The sequence below is a fragment of the Brachycentrus maculatus genome, unplaced genomic scaffold, assembly GCF_059751285.1.
Source record: "Brachycentrus maculatus isolate JH-2025_06_01 unplaced genomic scaffold, ASM5975128v1 h1tg000081l, whole genome shotgun sequence".
In the NCBI taxonomy this organism is placed as follows: Eukaryota; Metazoa; Arthropoda; class Insecta; order Trichoptera; family Brachycentridae; genus Brachycentrus; species Brachycentrus maculatus.
Genome location: NW_028280835.1, coordinates 2,088,780 through 2,109,603, shown reverse-complemented (window position 1 = coordinate 2,109,603; position 20,824 = coordinate 2,088,780). Strand labels below are relative to the sequence as shown.

General features: G+C 29.6%; 1 long non-coding RNA gene across 1 annotated transcript in view; it reads right to left on the bottom strand.

The window, feature by feature from the left end:
- LOC148310979 (uncharacterized) overlaps positions 1-11,876 on the bottom strand; it is a 313,791-nt gene extending 301,915 nt beyond the window's left edge. The window contains exon 1 of the long non-coding RNA XR_015837323.1: positions 11,699-11,876. This is a non-coding gene — a long non-coding RNA (uncharacterized LOC148310979). The remainder of the gene's footprint in view (positions 1-11,698) is intronic.
- Between the last annotated feature and the right edge of the window lie 8,948 nt (positions 11,877-20,824).

Sequence of the window (20,824 nt, the reverse complement as noted above, 5' to 3'; positions counted from 1 at the left end):
TCAAAAATGAAGAAGAATACGGAAGTCTGGGCATTTACGGGGCTGACGACCGTCATCGGCTGGTTTAAGTGATCACTTTACACACGTGTAACATTCACCAATTCTACCCATTATTGACAACCACATACAAATTCTTGGAAGTTCTTTATATATGAACCAATTTAGAAACATTGTTCTTGAATCACTAGAACTTCACTAGAGACATCTATTGGTGAGATGTAAGGAAGCTTTTTATTAAGCAGAAACTCTTATATTAGTATGTGAGGTCCAAATCCTGGATCATATCAGACTTCCATATTCTTCTTCATCTTTGATGAGATGTCAAAAAATAATATGAATACATATTATTTAAGGTTTATTCTCGCACTCCTGTGATTTTGTCATTTGTGACCCCTGTATAATATAACCATGTTATGTATGTAGTGACACGGTAAAATAGGAAATTTACATTTTAAGAGGAGATATTTATAAACTCATCTTTAATATTGAATAATAATGTAAGTAGAGGTAAGTATATAAGTACCTAATATTCCAACGACTTATCAAACACATGCCATAACTATTATTTTATTCAACAAACAACAACAAGGTATGGAGAAAGGCTATCCGCTTGTACCAATTCTTTAATACCATCCCCAAGTAGTACTAGATCACCAAATTGATTAAATTGATATTTTACCATATTTTCATTTTAAATTTTTGTTTAACTTGGTAAATGCTACTGTTTGTTAAAACCTATTGTGACTCGTGCATTCTGCGTCATTTTCATATACCTTCAATTTTTTTTCCATGTTTTTCCCTATTTCTATATTTTAATTAATATCTTGATGGCATCGCATTAACTTCAAATTAATTAGGTTTAAAGATAGCATGTTTTTTCCAGGCAGTAAAATCCCCTTAAAACAAACATTAAAGTGATTATAAATTAATATTTTTTTCTCATAAATATTACTAAAAATATCTTTTCTAATTTTTAGATAAGTAAGATCTCTTTTACTTCGTAAATCATGATAGACAAATAAATTTCTCGCGGTTTTCAAAACAACACCGACCCGTTACGTCACTGAGTAATGACCGATTAGTGGGGATGTGGTAGTGAGAATATAAATCACCGCCACTACAATGAATGTCAGCGGTGGAGATAGTCGCGGTAAGTTGTAAGGTGGCGTTCATTGCGCGGGAATATCAGATATTGGACGGAGGGGTCGCTGAACTACAAATAAATAACACGACCACTGATAATGCTCATAAAATATCCGCAGTGTGTTCCCGATTATATGAGATTTGAGATATGTGACAAAAATTTTAATATCAAATCATTTTAATAAACTTCATATTTTCATTGATATTTCGGTGACACCGCATAATCTTCAGATTAATAAAGGGTTTTAAAGATAATATTTTCTTTCAGGCAGGAAAACCACTTAAAAACTAACGTAAAAATGACGATACGTATAAATGTATTGGTATGTTATTATTGCATATAAATAAAATGTCAATTAGGATTTTTTATCAGTTTTAACAAGACTTTAAAATACTATTTTTTTTTCAGTCCACGTTCACTCGATTAGGCCCCGTGGCGTAATTGGACTGGCGCTTGATTGCGAAACTGGAGTTGCGAGTTCGATTCCCGCCAATTGTTTGTGATGTATTTTTCATATCTACCGTTCTTATCCTTAATACTGTAGATAAATATCTTAAATAGGAGCTTTGCGGGTTACTCCTTTTTTTGAACTATGATTTATTACTCAATGATTTTATTTTATTTTATTTAAACACGCCACTTTTTTCAGTATTTATATAAGTAAAAATACAGTATTATAGCTAACTCAGGTACCCATTATACTGGTTTATCTTATTTTGTCAATCGTGAGCTTTTAATAGTAGATTGTGATTGAGCTTGTTTTCTAATTAGTTTCAAATCTGGCCCCAGCGCTAAAAGATTTAACTACCGCTGGATTAGTTTCAACAATTATCACTATTTTCCTATCGTATGAAGTTGAACAAATACATACTAACTATTCGTTATAGAAAAAGTTCAGATTTATTCAGGGAGTATTTACGAAAATTACCAAAAAATCTGTAAAAAGGTGCTACATAACATAAAACACAGAAACTTTTTAAAAATAATCTTTAAATTATTATCGTTCACTAAAATTAGTTAACGATGAACAAGAAAATTTCGACATATTCAACTCAATGTTGTTAGCGCTGGTATCGTTTGACATTGTCAGTAGACATTGATATAATGGTGTGTTCCTCGTTTCGTACAATTTGTCTTTGACTTGAGATTTGATCTTTCCCCTTTTCCTCCCTCCCGTCCCTCTTCCAGGTATTTTTGCAAATGTGGAATTTTTCACTTTGGTAGTGCGAATTAGCACGATTATTAGATATTCTCGTATATTTGAATAACTTGATCTTACCAATTTGTTGAATTCCCAAATAGAAATAATTAAAAAAAGTATCGAAATTTTATTTACAATGTTTTGTTTATATTTGTTAGTAATCAGAGTATATCCGGATAATTTAAATAAATTTGTAACAACCCAAAGCTATTCGGACCACTTTCATTTTTTTTTTAATTTTCTCAATTATATCTTTTTACCATTTATCTTTTTATATAATCTTTATTTATACTATTGTTTATACATTAAGCTAAAAATGTATCAAAATTGGCTTGATTCTGGATACTTTTCTTCATTTTTTTTATTAGGGGTTATCGATATCACATGTATGCTCAGAGTTTACGAATTGAATTAGATGATATATGATAACAAAATAAATAAAATATAGAATGGAAAATATTTAAACACTAAAACATTATTAGCATTAATTTTTGAAAAATGATTATTTTGTATTCTTCTTTGAATAGTTGCCTCCGTTGAAAAAAAAATATCGCAGGGTTCTAACAAATGTTTTTTTTTTTCTAATTTGATTATGTTGGAATACCGTAAATGTATGTTTTCAATCAAAGATATTGATAGAACTTTCTTGATTAATGTTATGGTGAAAAATGTAAATTGTAATCCACGTACTCTTGGCATAGAAAACTGAGTAGATACATTTTTAATTTTCATTATGTGTATGATGAGAAATAAATAAATAAATATTTATTTACTTTAAACTTTATTTAAGGGCTAAGACGTTTTTCTTTTTTTTCTATATTTGTTTCTAATTATACGCTATCATACGTAACGATAATTTATACTTATATATAAATCAATTATTTAATATTTATTTGTATTATGTGTTTGTATAATAATATCTTATTTATTATACAAAAACATTGACTCAACATATATCCACATTTTCATATGCATTTTCAAGCATACATATATGTGTAATCTGATAATTTCTTAATGTTTACTCGTGTAGTTAATGTCACCATGTGTGTGGTCTTCGTGTCATGGAACAAGTGCACAGGACTATAGTGTCATCGCCAATCCAAAAAATTCAAAAGTAAATTAAATTTTATATCTTCAATATGGCAAAAACTATAAAATCAATGAAACCATTAACATTCCACGCTCATTAGCTGGTTTCAGGTATAATTAAAACATTCATTCCTTAACATTTATGTAGATATGCTGTAACAGGTAGATATATATTTATATAAAATGGATATTTTGAAATTAGTATTTAAATTTTATGTCCAACGCGCTTTGTTCACGCGAATCATGTTTTTACGAAGATACGAGATATATCGTGACTGGATTTTATTTATTTTTTGTTGACAAATATGTTATTTTTTAAATGCGTTATGTTAAAAAAGTTGGGTAATACGTTCATTGAGTTGCCAAAGTATTATTATATTTTCATCAATTGATTTGGCAGTCACTTTGTGGTAAAATCAATCCATGTTTAATTAAAGTTTTACTTGGTAAATACCCATATTTCCTTATTTTAACCGTACTGGTTTCAATGATTTCATTAATTGATTCGGCAGCCAATTTGTAATAAATCAATCCATGTTTCATTTAAGTTATACTTGGTAAATACGACTATTTTTCATAGTGGTGTATACTTACCAAGTAAATCTTAAAATAAATACATTTTTATCTTATGGACAGCTCAAGTTTCAAAAAAGATAAAATTTACAAAGCATCACAAAGTAAAAGTTCTTGCGAACGGTGCCATATCAAAAATACAAAACAAACAAAAATCATTTCGTAGGGTTACAACACAAAATCTACGTACTTGTTATAAACATCATTTATTTTCTTTCTAAGAAGTTTAAAAAGCGTAATATATAAACACATATATAGGTGAATTAACAATATATTTACGTTTTTTTTGTTCTATTTCAAAATATGTAAATTTAATTATTAAAATAACATTAATTAAGAGAAAATATCATTTAGATATATTTTTAAAAAAATACGTTTCAGAACACATACAATTTGAAAATAATTCAATTTTTACAATTGCAAGACCAAACGTAGGTACCTACGCCAACTTATGTGTAACAGAATCTTTGCATAACTTAAGAGAAATCCAAATTCTCGGATGGAACAAAAAACGCTTGTATTGGTGGCAGTTCCTCATAAATAGCTTTACATATTCAAACTAAGCCACGTTCGCCTCCTTCTATTCAAAGCATTTTTTTTCTGCAACCCTTCAGTCGGCCGAGTAATAAATGTCGACCAGCTTTCTTGCTGAGGCAAAAAGTTTAGTTGTGCCTGATATTCAAAAATATTCAAAATACTTCAAACAATAGGTGACCCACTTTCTAAATGTGGTCTCAAAGACAGTTGTCAAAGGAGATTGATGTAAGGGTTGCATAATAATGAAGGCGGTTAAAATGGTAGGGGTTTATGAGAAGTTTCTCTTTTTCAAGAGTTTAAGGGACTTGACCAACATTTTAGTGTGTCCGCGGATTTTAAAGCTGTCAGGTGTAAGATATCGATATATTCAAAATTAGACTGCTATTATTGTGAAAAGTTTGTGATATCAAAAAAAATATGAAAAAATGTGAAATAGTGATAAATGATTGTTATATTTTAGGTATGTTGAGATCTAAGCACTTTTATCTTAATCACTAAATTTTAAAGTAATTTATTGTTTATTCTACCCAATTATATATTTACCCGTAATATCAAATGGGAATATCTGTCTTACATGTTTAAAAAATATATTAAAAGTTAATTTAAGAGACGCGATGTATGAGCTTGTACATATATTTCAATCAAAATCAAAAACTATTATTACAAACGACATATTTAAAAAATTAGATCCGAAATGTAAAATCATACATTTATAACATATATAATATACATTTATGTTATTTAATTTGTATTGAGTGGTATTATTTTATCTTAGTTTTTTTTTGTTTGACTAACAAAAAAATACAGAATATTGGAATATTTTTTTTACTTAAGCGTTTTATCTTAATTCTTTAAATAATATTATGAATGAAATATATTTAATTGTTTATTCCGAAACTCATTTTATCGTTAGTATTTTTTTGCGTGGTAGACCACCATCAAAATATTGCAACTAGCGTAATTTGTCTACCAAAATGAATATACCAGCTACGACTTAATTCTAATTTTCAATAAAATTATTTTAATTCTCACCCTAACTTTATTCAAATGTTGCCCTGGACTGTATAAAATACTATGTAAATAAATTCATAAGATTTAGGAATAATTTTACCCTGCATCGATTCGTTGCAGTGCTCTATGCCTCATAAAATACGGATGATGATTTTTTATGGTTTAGAAATGTATAAACATTATCATCAGAAATGAAATGATTTATTTGAAAATTAAAAAATGTGAATTGAAAATCACAACAAGATAATTCATTATTCACTTTGATGATAATAATAGTATCTTCAATTACTCCGTCAATTTATAATAATTGTTTTTTTTTAATAAATAAAATACAGCCACAGAAAAAAATACCAAGACATTCATGTAATAGAAAAAACGTGATGCGGTAATCCTTTTTATCTCGAGGACCTAATACACCTTGAAGTATTGGACAAATCTCTCCCTTCAATAATAGTCTTTTCGTCCCCTCTGACATCACAAATAAAGTAGACGTCTGTATTTTAACGATTCCGAACTCTACACAAAAAAAATTGACATGAATATTATCGAAACATCGAATCAAGAAAATGCGAAAATAAATACTTGTTTTACCTTTGCAGGTATTATATTGCAATAAATATTTACATGTAGGTTTTAGCAATCGCTAAATAAATAAACATTTTTTTACGGAAGTATCAAGGACATCCAAAAAATTCAACGCATAGATGCAGTTGATGTCTTGGATTTTTTTCTATGTTCTATTAAAATTTAAACTTATGGTATTACGAGTATTTAAAGGGTTATTCGATTATAGGTTATTATAATCGAAAAAATTAAACTTTTTTTAATGCAATATTTTCAATAGTGTACAATTTTCTGGGAGGAATCAAGTTCATTTTAAGGCTATTTATTTTCCAGTAAGAAATTTTTGAAAATAAATCTTCTTATTTTCTTTCATATTTGTACGTGTAGCAGTGCATCAAAATAATGGATATTATATTGGCATGTGTTTGATGCGTTCAATTTATAGCGAATAATAATAATGACTTTTTATTCTCAAAAAAGAAATGAGCAAAGATTATTTGCATTAAAGAACCTTCAAAATGTCTGCTTTTAAGTTGTCTTCATTAACCCAGGTTAATTCAAATATCATTTATGCATAACGATAAGTACATTTTTTCACTTAAAAGAAGTCATGACTTGTCTTAAGCAATACTTTGTAATGCGTATTTCAAAAAATAATACACAACGTAGAAAGGTACCGTAAAGGAACGTAAAAACGTTAATTTTCATCTTACATTCAATCTTAACATGACCTGCCGATAAAGTTTATTGCAGGTAGAGATTTTTAGTTTTATACCCTTATACAGGGTTTATTCTTCTCCACTTGATAAAAACCCAAATAAAACATCCGTATTAAATATTTATACAATAATATATGGTTTTATTTTTTGTGATATACCTTATTATTATTATTTATTATTGACCAATATATAAATAACGTATAAAGTTATTTTATTATTATTTTTGTAACATACAGTTACTAAACAACCATATCAAAAGAAATTGGGAATCAAACAAACACCTATTACGTGATAGTAAAAAAACTTAATCCTTCATGGCGAAGAAAAACAAGTAGTATTTAATATAACAGACGATTTTTTCAGATGGGAAAAAATCATAAATTTAAAAAGCACACGATAACAATTTGAATCAGTCTTGAATTATTGTAATATTACAAAAGTTTCTACAGAATTCTGTGCAGCGAATGGAAGTATTCGGATGAAAGGGCGTCACCCTTCTACGGGTAGTCACCTCCCCTAAGGGTTGCCGACCCGCCGCCATCTTGGCTATTTTTATATATATTTCCCGCTATTATGCAATTTTATTTTTTATTTTGAAGAGCGCCTAATCTAATCTTGGAATAGTCTTTTGATGCTCTGGGCAGGATGCTGTCTAAAGTGACTTTAGGGATAGAAAATATGTGCTGTTTATAAAATTCAATAGGGTGGAAGAAGTAAAGATAGCTTTTACAAGATTTTTTTCAATGTAAAAAATAAAAATCCGACAAAAGTTAATACCTTCATTCAGTGGGTAGGTACGAACATAGAAAGGTAGGTGCAGGCGTTTCCATTAGAGTTAATCCAAACATAGTAGGTGCCTACTGACGCATAGCTTGTATTTGGGTTGTATGTAGAACCTACAACGAGTTTTACACACCTACATCTCCCGATGTCTATAGGAATAAATAAACAACACAAACACCTAAGTTTAATTTTATTTACCTTAATTCTGGTGAAAACTGTTAAACACAAAATTAAATCATTTGTAATAAAATATGAAAAACTAACAAATAATTATTTTCACAGACATACGTAAGTAAGTACTGGATACAAACGTATTTTTAGATATGTACATAGAAGAATTACTAAGAAATTAATTTGCTAAATCTCTGATTGCTATTCCTTTAGATTATGTAGATAGGTAGTTACCTACCTATTAGAATTGTATCAGTGCCGACCTTATACTTTGCAGTACCGATAGCGTGACAAATATTTTGGTCGCATAACCTTTTAAATAACATTTAACAGTAGGTACAAAAAAAAATCATTAACACACATAACAAATGAGTACTTACTTTGTGATCCAAATATTTAATAGCAATTGGCACAGTAAATTAATAGATAGGAATATACATAAGTACCTACGTGGCAAATTTTTTAATGAGGAGTGGTATACTTTTGACAAACAATAAAATTTTCTGTAAATTTATTTGTGAGAGCGTATATTTTCTATTTTAAACCACTAACGAATTGGGGATGGGATTTTTTTTTCCATCTTACTCTCAGAAGATTAAGTTCAAAGCTAACATAAATTTCTGGAAAAATAATTGTTAACAAATAGAGATATTACAGTGATCAAGTGAATATAAAAGTTATCTCATGAAAAGAGTGAATTTTTTAATTAGGAAAAAACTGACAAAAAAGAAAAACATTCATAATTTTAGAGTTTTTGGTACGATTTATTATTATTTTCTTATTTAGGTGGCTGTATCAAAAATTCAACATTTATCTTTTTATTTTGTCACCTTCAGACATCTAAAACATTTTCACAAATAACTAGATATTTATCTAGTTATTTATGAATTAATTACTACGAGGTACTGAGCATAAATCACACCCATTGGTGCCAATGACACTGCATCAAATTGATGCAATGTTTAGTTGATCGTTAATCATAGTAAGGGAAGGTGATCAGTCCTGTACTTAAGGTACTAGTGCAGGGTATTATTATAATTATTATGTGTGATAAAAAACAGTTTTGCCACTTTTATCAATATGTAGAATCCATAATAAATAAATGTTCTTTTATTGCATAAAATGTAGTTCCGTCAAGATATGTCAGTAAAAAACTTAAATACTGAAATGAAAAAATATTTATATTATTAAGACCGCCCTGGTAATTGATAACTAGATTATCTTAAAAACATGTACTTTTGAAATTGATTTATTTTTGAATGGTCAACAAAATGGATATTAAAGTCAAAAGGGTAATCTCCATATTAGATAAATGCCTTGACGTTGAAATATTAGCTTAACATGTATGGTACATTCTCCCTAAATATTAATTTGTATAAGTATGTATTTTTTTCAAGTAGTTTCCTATTTAACTTGAAATTGGCAAGAGCATTTATTTCTATATGCCATTCTATAATAAAAATTAACTAACTAACAAACTAACCATCACGCCGCTTCCCCGCAGGGGTAGGCAGAGAGAATCGAACGCCACACCACTCTGTCTTTGCAAACATTCTTTGCCTCTTCTACATTCATGCATCTCCTCATACATACCCGACGATTATTACGACTCCTGACCCGGCCGCTTTCAAGTATTTGACATACCTGATTGTGCCAAGTTTTCCTCGGTCGTCCTCTGCTTCTTTTTCCAACTACATTCGCTCCATAAATTTGTTTAACCGTTCTTTCTTCACTCATACGCTCCACATGTCCAAACCATCTCAACACACCTTTCTTAATTTTATCGATAATGCTTATCTCAGCCTTACATTCTTTCCTTATTTCATCATTCGAACATCTATCAAACATCGTTTTGCCACACATTCGTCTAAGGGATCGCATTTCGACTGCATAATAAAAATGGGTTCCTAAAAATCATATTTATAAATTTATAGATAAAAAAGTAATCAACTTATATGCGTATTTAAATGTATGGCAATTTAGGCAATGATATTATTTTAATTTATGTTTTATTTATTATTTTATGTTTATATATTAATTTGTGTATTTATGTATTAACAAATCAAAATGGAGTTCTACAAATTAAACGCCAAATCAATAAATAAATACAATGATATTATAGCAATGAGGTAATGACATTAGTCATAAAATAAATATCAATTATTTGAAGTAAACTATGAGAAGAATGTGTTATATTTACGTACCTACCTACTCCGTGAGAAATATAATATAACAAATATTACTGCATATAATTATCTAAAACTTGTAAGTATCTATTTATACAATTTATGCAACAAGTTTATAGGTAGGTATATATGTAAACTTCACACTTACGTACATATTAGATTTGTGTCATCTCCCAGGATTTTTTTTCAATGAGATAAAACTTATACATTATTCATAAATCATATATTATCGAAATACATATTTACATAAATTTATGAGCAATATAAAGTTAACTACCAATGTAAACACTTAGAGTAATATTTCAATCTTACCAACCGCTATTTATGTTCAATACCTATCATGAGTCAATATTACAATATATAATACATAAGAATTTTATTTATTTATTTCTTACACTAGTCATTATGAATATGATTTCGTTGTAAGTACTCTCTTTAATAATACAATGTATCCAAAATAAGAACTCGATATTTATCAATTCACTAATATTTTATTCATTTTATAATGAAAACATTACTTAAAATTTATGTATGCAAATACAATTCATAACACTGTAAGTATTCTGTGTAAATTTCATAAAATATATTAACATATTTGCAGTATGTATTTTCTAGATATTTATATATCTAGTTACCTAATACTTTCATATAATGAAAGTATTAGGTAACTAGATATATAAATATTTAGATAATACATACTGCAAATATGTAAATATATTTTATGAAATTTACACAGAATACTTACAGTGTTATGAATTGTATTTGCATACATAAATTTTAAGTAATGTTTTCTTTATAAAATGTATAAAATATTAGTGAATTGATAAATATCGAGTTTTTATTTTTACAATGTTACTAACTCAGAAATGTTTGAATGTACATGCAAACAAAATTATTTATCGATTTGGCTTCTGCCTATAATATATATTTCCACATTCGAGGGTTAAATGAAAAATAGCCAAACTGAATAACATGCTTTTAAAATTTTGCTTATTTATTTAGGATTTGGGAAGTGGCTACGTACAACTGCACTCGCATTCAATTCAAAATGTAACTCCAACGGTTTAACAGAGATGGCAGTATGCGTCTAATAATGTCAATGCTTAGTCAAATATAAAACTAGTTTCAAACAAACAAAAATAAACTAAAACCGTTGAAATATGTCATGTTTTTTTTAAATGAAATAAAATAAAATAAATGAAAGTACTTTTATGTAATTCAAGCTTCGATAATTTTCATATTTAAACAAGGTTAACATTTGCACAATTTGGAACATTCATTAGTTGAACTCGAAAATTTAAATGATAGTGAATTAAATTGATCTCAAAAGACAATTTTATAGTATAAAACTGTAGTCATTATTAATAAAAATAGTTGTATTTTAGAAACGTAATACTTAAATCGAAGAAAAATGTATTCGCGTATAAAAAAATAGTATTCAGTAAGACGAACTATTTTACGATTCAACCGAGAAATGTCGGAAAATTTCCAAGAATTCGTTATCCAGATCCACAACATATTCCACCACTAATTTGCATGTTGTTCACGTACACACTAGCGCTCCCTATGACAGCTAAATCGCTTCACAAACATGCGTGTTTACACAAACTCGTATTTACATATAACCGGTAGGTACCTGTACACGTACCGATGGCCAGTCGGTGCAAGACCACTTTCCCTAAAGACCGTTATCTGTAATGAGAAAAGCAAGGCAACTTACCGCGAGAACACACCTTCCGCGCCGGCACCTGTCAACTGCTCCAGCACCATTTTGAAAAGAAAAACAACAATATCACGCAACACGTTCGAACTTCACGCGAAATGGAAAACTTGGACTAATTACTAATTACCCGCGCGAACTGTCAACTTTCTTTGAGCCACATATTTCCCGTGTATCAACCGCCACCATGGTTTGCGCTCACAGATATAAAGCTGAGTGAATTTTTTTTCAAATAGAACATTAGAGTTTTGGCATCCGTCCCTCTCGGATGCCCCCGCCGCAGCTCGGCGGCAGACAAGGAGGCCCGATGGTTTATGGGTCGTTGATAGAATCGGTATTCGAGCGGGCTTCAGGTTTAGCCTTGGTGCACATTTTTATTACATTAATCTTTCGAATTGCGTTCTGTCTTACGTTACATATAACATTGAAATGCATTTTATTCCAATGTTCCATTTATTTTTTAATGAAACTGTTTACTTCTTACTACTTCAATTAATTCCTTACAATTACGTTTGTAGCAAAGTAATATTATTTTAAACCTAATTTAAAAAAAAATTAAAGTGACTTACCATTTTCAGTTCAAAATATATAACATGCAGCTTTTGCGACTCAGGTATATTCAGGTATTCATAAAGAAAAATTGGATTTTAAAAATCTTTGAATGGTTGCGTTCACCATCCATAATCATTTTTTATAATATATAAAACAACACTTCTTTTTTATTATTATTTATTCTATTTTATTATTTTAAAATCAAAAGCATAGTTTCACAAACGTAACGATCACAAAAATAGTTCTAAATAAATTGTTTATAAGACGATAACAACAATTCGGCCATTTTGTTTACGCATTTCAAACGTTACATCCCTCGGCCTGCCGGCAACGTGGCTAGCAATGTACGAGAGGTACAGGGGCGCAGACGTAGACGGAGAGTGTAGCAAGCTGGCATTGGAAGACGGACCATCAAACGGCCGGGACGTGTTCGCCGTAATGCGTCGAGAGAGAAAGGGACGCGCTTACCCCGTTGGCAGGACGCCCGAGAGAGATGCAATCATCTTTCGCACGTCTGTGCGAGTACACCCCTCGCCTCTCTTGTCAGCCTGGTAGTATTTTTCGGTTGTAAAACTTTTAACGGCGGGGCATAGTTTACCGCACCCTCTTTCGTATAGCGGGGGTTCTATTCCGTTAGGCCCTCTTTGCTCATTACAAGTTTTTTCATTCCTGCCCTTGTATTTCCATAGGAGTTGGAATGGTCATTAGCGCCCGCTAGGGTGCGTGATTTGATTTGGCGTGAGGGGAGGGTCAGATGCCTCGAGAATCGCAAAAGGGTTGAGAGAGTGTTAAGCACTTTCGCTAGTGGATTACATTAATGCATATTAGCATGCAAATGTGTGTTACATCAATAAAACGCTTCCTAGAAATATCCATGCAGGAATTATATCCTCAGCTACTCGTACGAGTACTATACACATGGAAACGTATACAAGTTAACATACTTACTATAATTATTTGAACGTAATGTAATAAATTATTTTAAAAAACATATTTTAAAGTATTTACATAAGTAATTTTAAATTAAAGACAGGTATATAAATACCTGTCTTTAATTTATAAACACAGATAACGCTGATTAATATATGATTATGTAGTTCTTATCTATCGAATTATGGTACAACAGTAACTATAAATATCTGTTTGTGTTTACTGAACTAATAAGTTTAATAAAATCTGCACTGGAATTAAATATTTAAAAAATACTTATACGATCAAACTTTGTGATAGGGTAAAATACGCATATACGTCCTAGTATAGAGTATAACGACATAACGTAAAAAAGGAGGGCGTCTTCGCCGCCATCATCATGCCCTATTTTTTAACAAAAGACTACTTATTCATTTCATTTAGTTTTCTGGTAGACTTTCTTAGTTTATGAACTAATCGTTATATTTTTTAATGTTGGAAATCGTTACATAGGCAACGAATATATACAATTACCCAATAATATTTTCCGCCAGATTTCTGGGAATTCTAAAAACCACAAAAAAATTATATGTGGTAAATCATTACATATGTAACGTAAGTACAAAAAACCTTTTAATATTTTTCCTTAGATTTCTGGGATAATAAAATAAAACAGAATTTATTGAAATATGAAATTATTTTTAACTTACTCGTACATAGCTTTTAAGCAAGAATGGCAAAGTTTGATCTTAATTTTATTTGCACCTTAGTTGAAAAGCAAATTTTTCTCAACTTAATTTAGTTAACTGTTGTTTCAACCAAGACTCACCTAATTCATATACCTGAAGAAGAAAAAAATAGCTGCTAAAGATATTTCTTTAGTCGTTTTTTTCATAATTCATTTTTCTGAAAGATGAATGATGGATATTATATTTTAGAATTCTAACTATTCCTTCTAGGGATTTTAAACGTTTTTTTTTTAATTCAGCATGTTAGATAGGTTATATTTTTTCCAGTCGGCCATATAATTACATTTTTGATTTTGGTTTTAAAAAAATGCACCGCGTTTGTTTGATTTTTTTTCTTTATATTAAACACATTACTTTGTTCTTTTTCATTTTACATCATTATGCTCTTGAGGTGATTTAAAAAAAAGTGCTTTATAAATTGACCATGAGTATAATTATTATTAATAATATTATTATTAGTGAATATTCACTGAATCAAAAAATCTACGAAGCTCGAGAAAAAAGTAAAGAAATTGTGTGCAATAAAACAATACTGATTAGGTACTTTCCAACTTTTAATTTTGCTTTCAATAAAACGTTATGTTTTCGCATGAATAAATAATGTTTTTTTTTCTACAAGCCACTATCCGCATACAAATGTACAGAGCACCGCATCGGATAGATTTACACGATCATTGATTATATGAAGGCAGGGTGATCATTTCTCACTTCAGATTCTTAAATATATAGGCTTGGACTTCATTTAAAGAGACACAGATCGATCATGGTAGATAATATTACAGCTACAAGGAAATGGAAACGGAGGGAGTAAAGAAGATAGTTTCCGTGAGAAAAAAATATAATAAATGTACGGCTTGAGATTTTGAGGTTGTACAGCCGAATTTACAGTACATAGCTTGTGCAAGTTGTACACTGAGACATGTACGGATAATTAATTGATTGTTGTATTTATATAGGGAAAAAATATAAGAATGTAATCTATAAGGCAATATTAATATAACAACATTTTCAACAAGAAACCTTTAGTATTTTGTCATGCAGTGGGGCATATTCTCCGCTGAGGCGTATTCACCTGGTTTACCCTTCACCATTTATATTTCCCTAGTAATATAAAAATATACTATAAATAGCCATAGATTAAAAGCTAGCATGTAAATTGAATATAAATAAAATTGACGATAGGATTATGTAAAGTCAAATCAAAAGTTTAAAAGGAATGCCGGTCCACTAATCTTAATTAATGTTTTCATTAAATTTTCTGAAAAATCTTTCATTTTAATGTTTCAAAATAATTATATTGACAATGTTGTATTGCTTAATATATTTAAATTAATGATTTTATTATGGAAACATTTGAATAAGAAAAATATTATGAATCTTTACTTTATTGTACATTTATGTTTCATCCTTTATTTTGTTAAGTCATATGTCGTATTTTGCTCGTGAAAACAAATCTCTTCAATTTCATTAATGATTGTTGATTAAAATATACATTATTATTATCGAGCTTACATTTTACAAAATGATAATGAAATTTAAAAAAAATACAACTAAACGCAACAATATCATTGTGCATTTTAGTTGGTAGATACCTACTTCTTCTTCTTCTTCTTCTTCTTGTAGATCCTAGGGATCTGATACCTACTTACAATAATAAATATCTCCTTACAATTTACCGCAATATAAACAATGCAATTAACTAACCACCTTAGTTACTATTTTATCGCTTTATCAAATTAGACAGAGAGAATAGAATGCCCCATTCATGTCCCAGCAAAAAAATAGCTTTTTCAACATAAATGCATAATTCATTATTATTTAAGGGAAGAAAATATTCATAAATTTAATATAATTTATTTCCTTGCATTGATTTAAAAAAGTAGGGTAGACTGGGTACGGTTGAAACAATTTTGCTTATATTGTCCATAGTATTGCTCTTTACAAGTCAAGCGATGATGAAGATGCATTAAATACAAGAGCGTGTTTCTGTCTACTAATGGGAAGTATAATTTCAGTACCCGGTGTGTTATTTTTAGTGGCAGATCAAATTTAAAAAATATATCCGATTTGTTTTAAACGTCCCCATACCAGGGGCAGTTGAAACAGTGATTGGGGTCAGTTGAAACACACGCAAATAAATCAATATTTATATTGTAAGACGTTTTATTCATTATTTATTTTTGTGTTATAAATAATTATGGCACCGCATGACAATATTAATCAGTCTACAGATATGTAATGAACAAAAACAACTAAAAACAATGGTATTTTAAAAAAAAACAAATCGAACGAAAATAGTCTGTGAATAAACTAAAAGGAAACACTTCTGTCATTTTGATTAGTCATAAATCAAGCGGAAATCTAGCTTTGGGATCATTCCGAGTCGCAATTGTGGCAAACATAGCTAAGACCACCTTTTGTGCAGTCTTCTTGAGCCCACAGTTTACAAGTGGTAAACTGTATCCACTTTTCACCGGATCTGCTCTCTGAATACAGTGACAGACAAACAAGACAATAGCACTCGTCCTCTTTTGATGATGATTCCTGTTGCGTATTATGATTATTTTTTCCTTTAACAATCCTTCTACCTTTTCCTCCGTCCAATCTTTTCTTCACTTACTTAGTTTTCATCCGTTTCAACCTTATTTCACGCTCCTTTCTTATCTCTTCTTTCTCTGTTTTTTTTAGTAGCAAGCATTTTGCAAGCTCCTGCTCCTGCAATTTATTAAAAAATTCGTTGTGGGGTTCATATCCCATTTTCTTATTCACCAGATGCATCTCGCTTTCGTATATATCTAATGAGCGAACAGTGGTTTAATCCATGCTTTTCCGACGCTTTTCGCAGTGAATCTCCTGCTTTAACCTCCTCATCAGCGTATGTATACCTCGACAAGTCGACCTCCCCTCTCGAAGTCTTTCTTGCGCGTACTCTCGGCATCTAGAAAACAGGAAAACTGAAAAAATATGCTGTTTCAACCGTACCCACAAAAAATGTTTCAACCGTCCCCAACCCCTCCTTTAGGTGGAAAACAGAAAATAGTAATGTTAACAATAATGGCACATTAAAACTAATCATTATATCGTGTTCTACAAGCTTCATTTCAAACAAGAAATCATACTCAATAATATCGTTTCAATAGAAACCGTAATAAAAGGAAAATTCTCAGAACAAAAATACTTACTTTTGGTTATCAAAATACAATAGGACCTTCTACAAGCAACTGCACAGTGCGGCGAGCGATGCAACACTGATATTTGTGTTTGAACTTGTTGTCCACTTTGTTCATCCCTTGGACCCTTCACCCTACCGCATACGGTTTGCAAGATATTTGCTCTGTTTCAACCGTCCTTTGTTTCAACCGTACCCAGTCTACCCTATATTAGACGTGCTAGTGAGTGATTTTATTTTGTAGCCGTTTATTTCATTTACCTTGATGTCAAACGAAAAACATAATTTGGCAATTTTGTCCACAATAAGGATGCAAAAGTATTAAATTATTTCAATATACACAATTTGAAATTATGATTCATTCAAATTGTCAGCCAAATAACTTCGCGAATATATAATAAAAATATTTGTATAATTTTATACCTCGCCTATGTTTAAAATCATGATTAGAGTTTTTATATCATTCTGATTCACATTTTTACAAAAGAATTCCCGAACGGATATTTTGATAATATATTCAACACGTACAATATATGTAAGTTAGTATAATATATCGAAGTTATGGAAAAAGAAAATATGTAATATCATAATTTAGACGCCTACACGCAGCGTTCACATGTTTCCATTCAATCACACGCCATGGAATCATGGTCGCTCTTGTGTATTATGTATCGTATTATGTATAAATTACAAACGAATGAATTTTATATTTGCAAGTTTATATTAAAACCCGTTCATTCGCCAGTGGTCAGCCGAGCACAGAATAAATGTGAACCCGGCTAACATAAACAGTAATTGACTACATATTAGTGTCACAAAACCGGCCAATGAAAAACTTGGAAAATAAAATTGAGATCTTAATACTTAACACCGCACGTCATTAAATAATAAATTCTTTACTGTGAACTCATTTGCATTTATACCAAGATGAGTCCGATAGGATCTCGATGTTTTCATAAAGCTGTTTCATTAATTCTGGCAAAGAATATGTTTTGGTTCTCTCAATTAAATATAAATATATTTACCCCGGTACAGCGGCAACATAACGTGGGTAATTGATTTTGAAACTCTCGAAGCTGTCGCTCGTTAAAAAATAAAAGAGGAGAAAACTGTGGGTGTCTTTTTTAAAATATTTTTACAGCGGAAAACGTAATCGAGATAAGTGAGAAGAAAATATCGTCTTGGTGTAGTTTTACTAAAACACGTAGAGCCAGATGTGTGGGTTCGTATTTTTATCTTTAGAAAGGTATTTGGTAGACAGTACATTTGAAATTAACGTTGTTTTCCACATTTTGATTTTATGAAACTTTTCTCATTATTCAAAGTTATAATTATAAACTGAAACAGAAAAAAATTATAAAAAATAATCTTCCAAACTGGAAATTGAATTATTGTGAAAGTAGGTTACTAAATATTACATTTCAGTTTTAATACCAAAATGGTAAATGTGCATCTCCACAAAAAATATTGTTAGGACATACTTAAAATTAAAACAATTATTACTTCGGACATTAGATTATTCACCCTACGGATGAGATATCCATTTAAAAGTTTCTCAACTTGAATAAAAAGGAAGAACGATACATGTTTTACACCCTTAAGTTGAGACACCCTTAATTATTTAAATCTGTATATTAGGTGCATATACAATCTTAATAATTAAAATGTTTAAAATCTACATTATATTTATCCCCACCAATTCCACAAAATATAAAATATAACATGGGCGGTCATATTTTTTCTCAACATAAAGCAACAACCTCGAATAACGTTTCCAAATGAAACCATATATTTTAAATCATCTAAAGTTATTAAGTCAGTGATTCTCAATTCACAAGATATACCCGCTAAAACGAAACTGAAATATGTTACGAAGAGGTGAAAATAAAGGTAGAAATTAGGGGAGGATTAGTTTATTGAAGCGAAGGAGAAAAATAACAGTTAATGTGCTAATATAAGTATCGGGTTGTGGTCCAGTGGTTAGTGTTGCGAAATCTTGAGTCAGAGTTTTTCGGTTCTAACCCACTATTGTACTATTTTATACCATTATTATTTTTAGTAATGAGCCGCTCAGGGTCACGAAAATAGCATGAAATTGAATTATAATGGATTTATAAAAATATAAAAAAATTGAAAGGCTATTCTTTTTTAAATCTGTCATATACGTACCTATATTCAGTACACAGAATGACTATACTAGTTTTTAAGCTTTATAAAACCTAGATATTCTTAAAATGCCATCTAGGTATATAGATAAACATTGATGTCATTTAATTTTTACAATCTAATACGTCATTTGCAATGTTGTTATTTAGTAGTTAATAGGGGATGGTATTACAAACATATAAGTATTGACTTTCAAGTTTTTATTTCTAATAATTTAAGAAAAATTTTAAAACTGGATGTGAATTCATTTTATTGGCAAATGAAAGTTTTATTTTTATTCGAATAAAAACAAAATTTATATATTTTATACTATATTTGTGATACCACTGATATATAAAAATAAGATCTTCTCTTTTGACCAATTAACGCTTTTTATATTTAATTCCCAATAAACTAAGCCAATTTCGGAATTTTCAATGTCACCCGTAGCTTTCAAGGCAAAAAGCTTTTGGAAAAGCTATAATGGAACAGATTGCATTCAAAATATAATAAATGATCAAATTGCACTAAATGATCCTGCCGTGAACACGTTAAATATTATTTCACAGCAAAAGGATGCAAATAAATAACAAAATTATTACAGTTCATGTCATAAAAATTACATTTAATATATTAAAGCCGACAGTTGCAACTTTGTATCTCAAGAACTTAACAAAACGTCACTGAAATATAAAACCTATATTTATACATAAATATATTTACGCTCATATTTATGTAAATTATGTAAAATCATATAAACATACTTATTATTTACCTATAAGTAGGGAATACCACGCCGGGACCCCGGGAATCCGCGGGATTTTACTTATTCTATTTATCAGTCTCAACATCTTTTGTTAAAATTCCGATATTTTTGGAATTAGAAAGAAATTTACAATTTGCATTTGTACCTACCTACTTTAAATCAAAACACTTAACAGAATAGATTTGCAAATATGAAATATGGAAACGTTTGTTAATAGATTAAAAAAAAGTTTTCACAGATGATTTTAATATTTTTATCATGGTGAAATCCTATGCTTATTTTATATTCCGCATATATTGAACTGTCTATAGAAAAAAAATTATTATTCCATCGTAGGTTGGGAAATGAGAAGCGATTTGTTTTACTTAATTACTTAATATAATTTTTAAATTAATTTATTAAATTTAAAAACATTATGCACGTTTAACAATAAGTATATACGTTAATTACAATTTGAGTATTAATTATTATTAAAATTTTATCTACTTTACTGTAATTAATCATTGTACTACTTACGGCTCTAAAATGCTATTATAAGTTTTCTGAATTAATTTATTATAAAGACTGTAAAATTTAAATATATTTTAATATGGTATGTCAAACAAAAACAAATATTTAATATATACAAACAAGATATTTTTAAATAAATAGTCGGTAATATAACTCAAGATTTTTATTGATTTCTCAACATCGATGTAGAAGTCGATATGAGGTAGAAATAAGGAAGTTTGGGCAATTACATACCCTACGACATATCAATGAATGGTTCAAACTAGCAAATCGATGATAGGCCGTAAGCTCTATAAATGCCCAGACTTCTATATCCCACTTCAAAT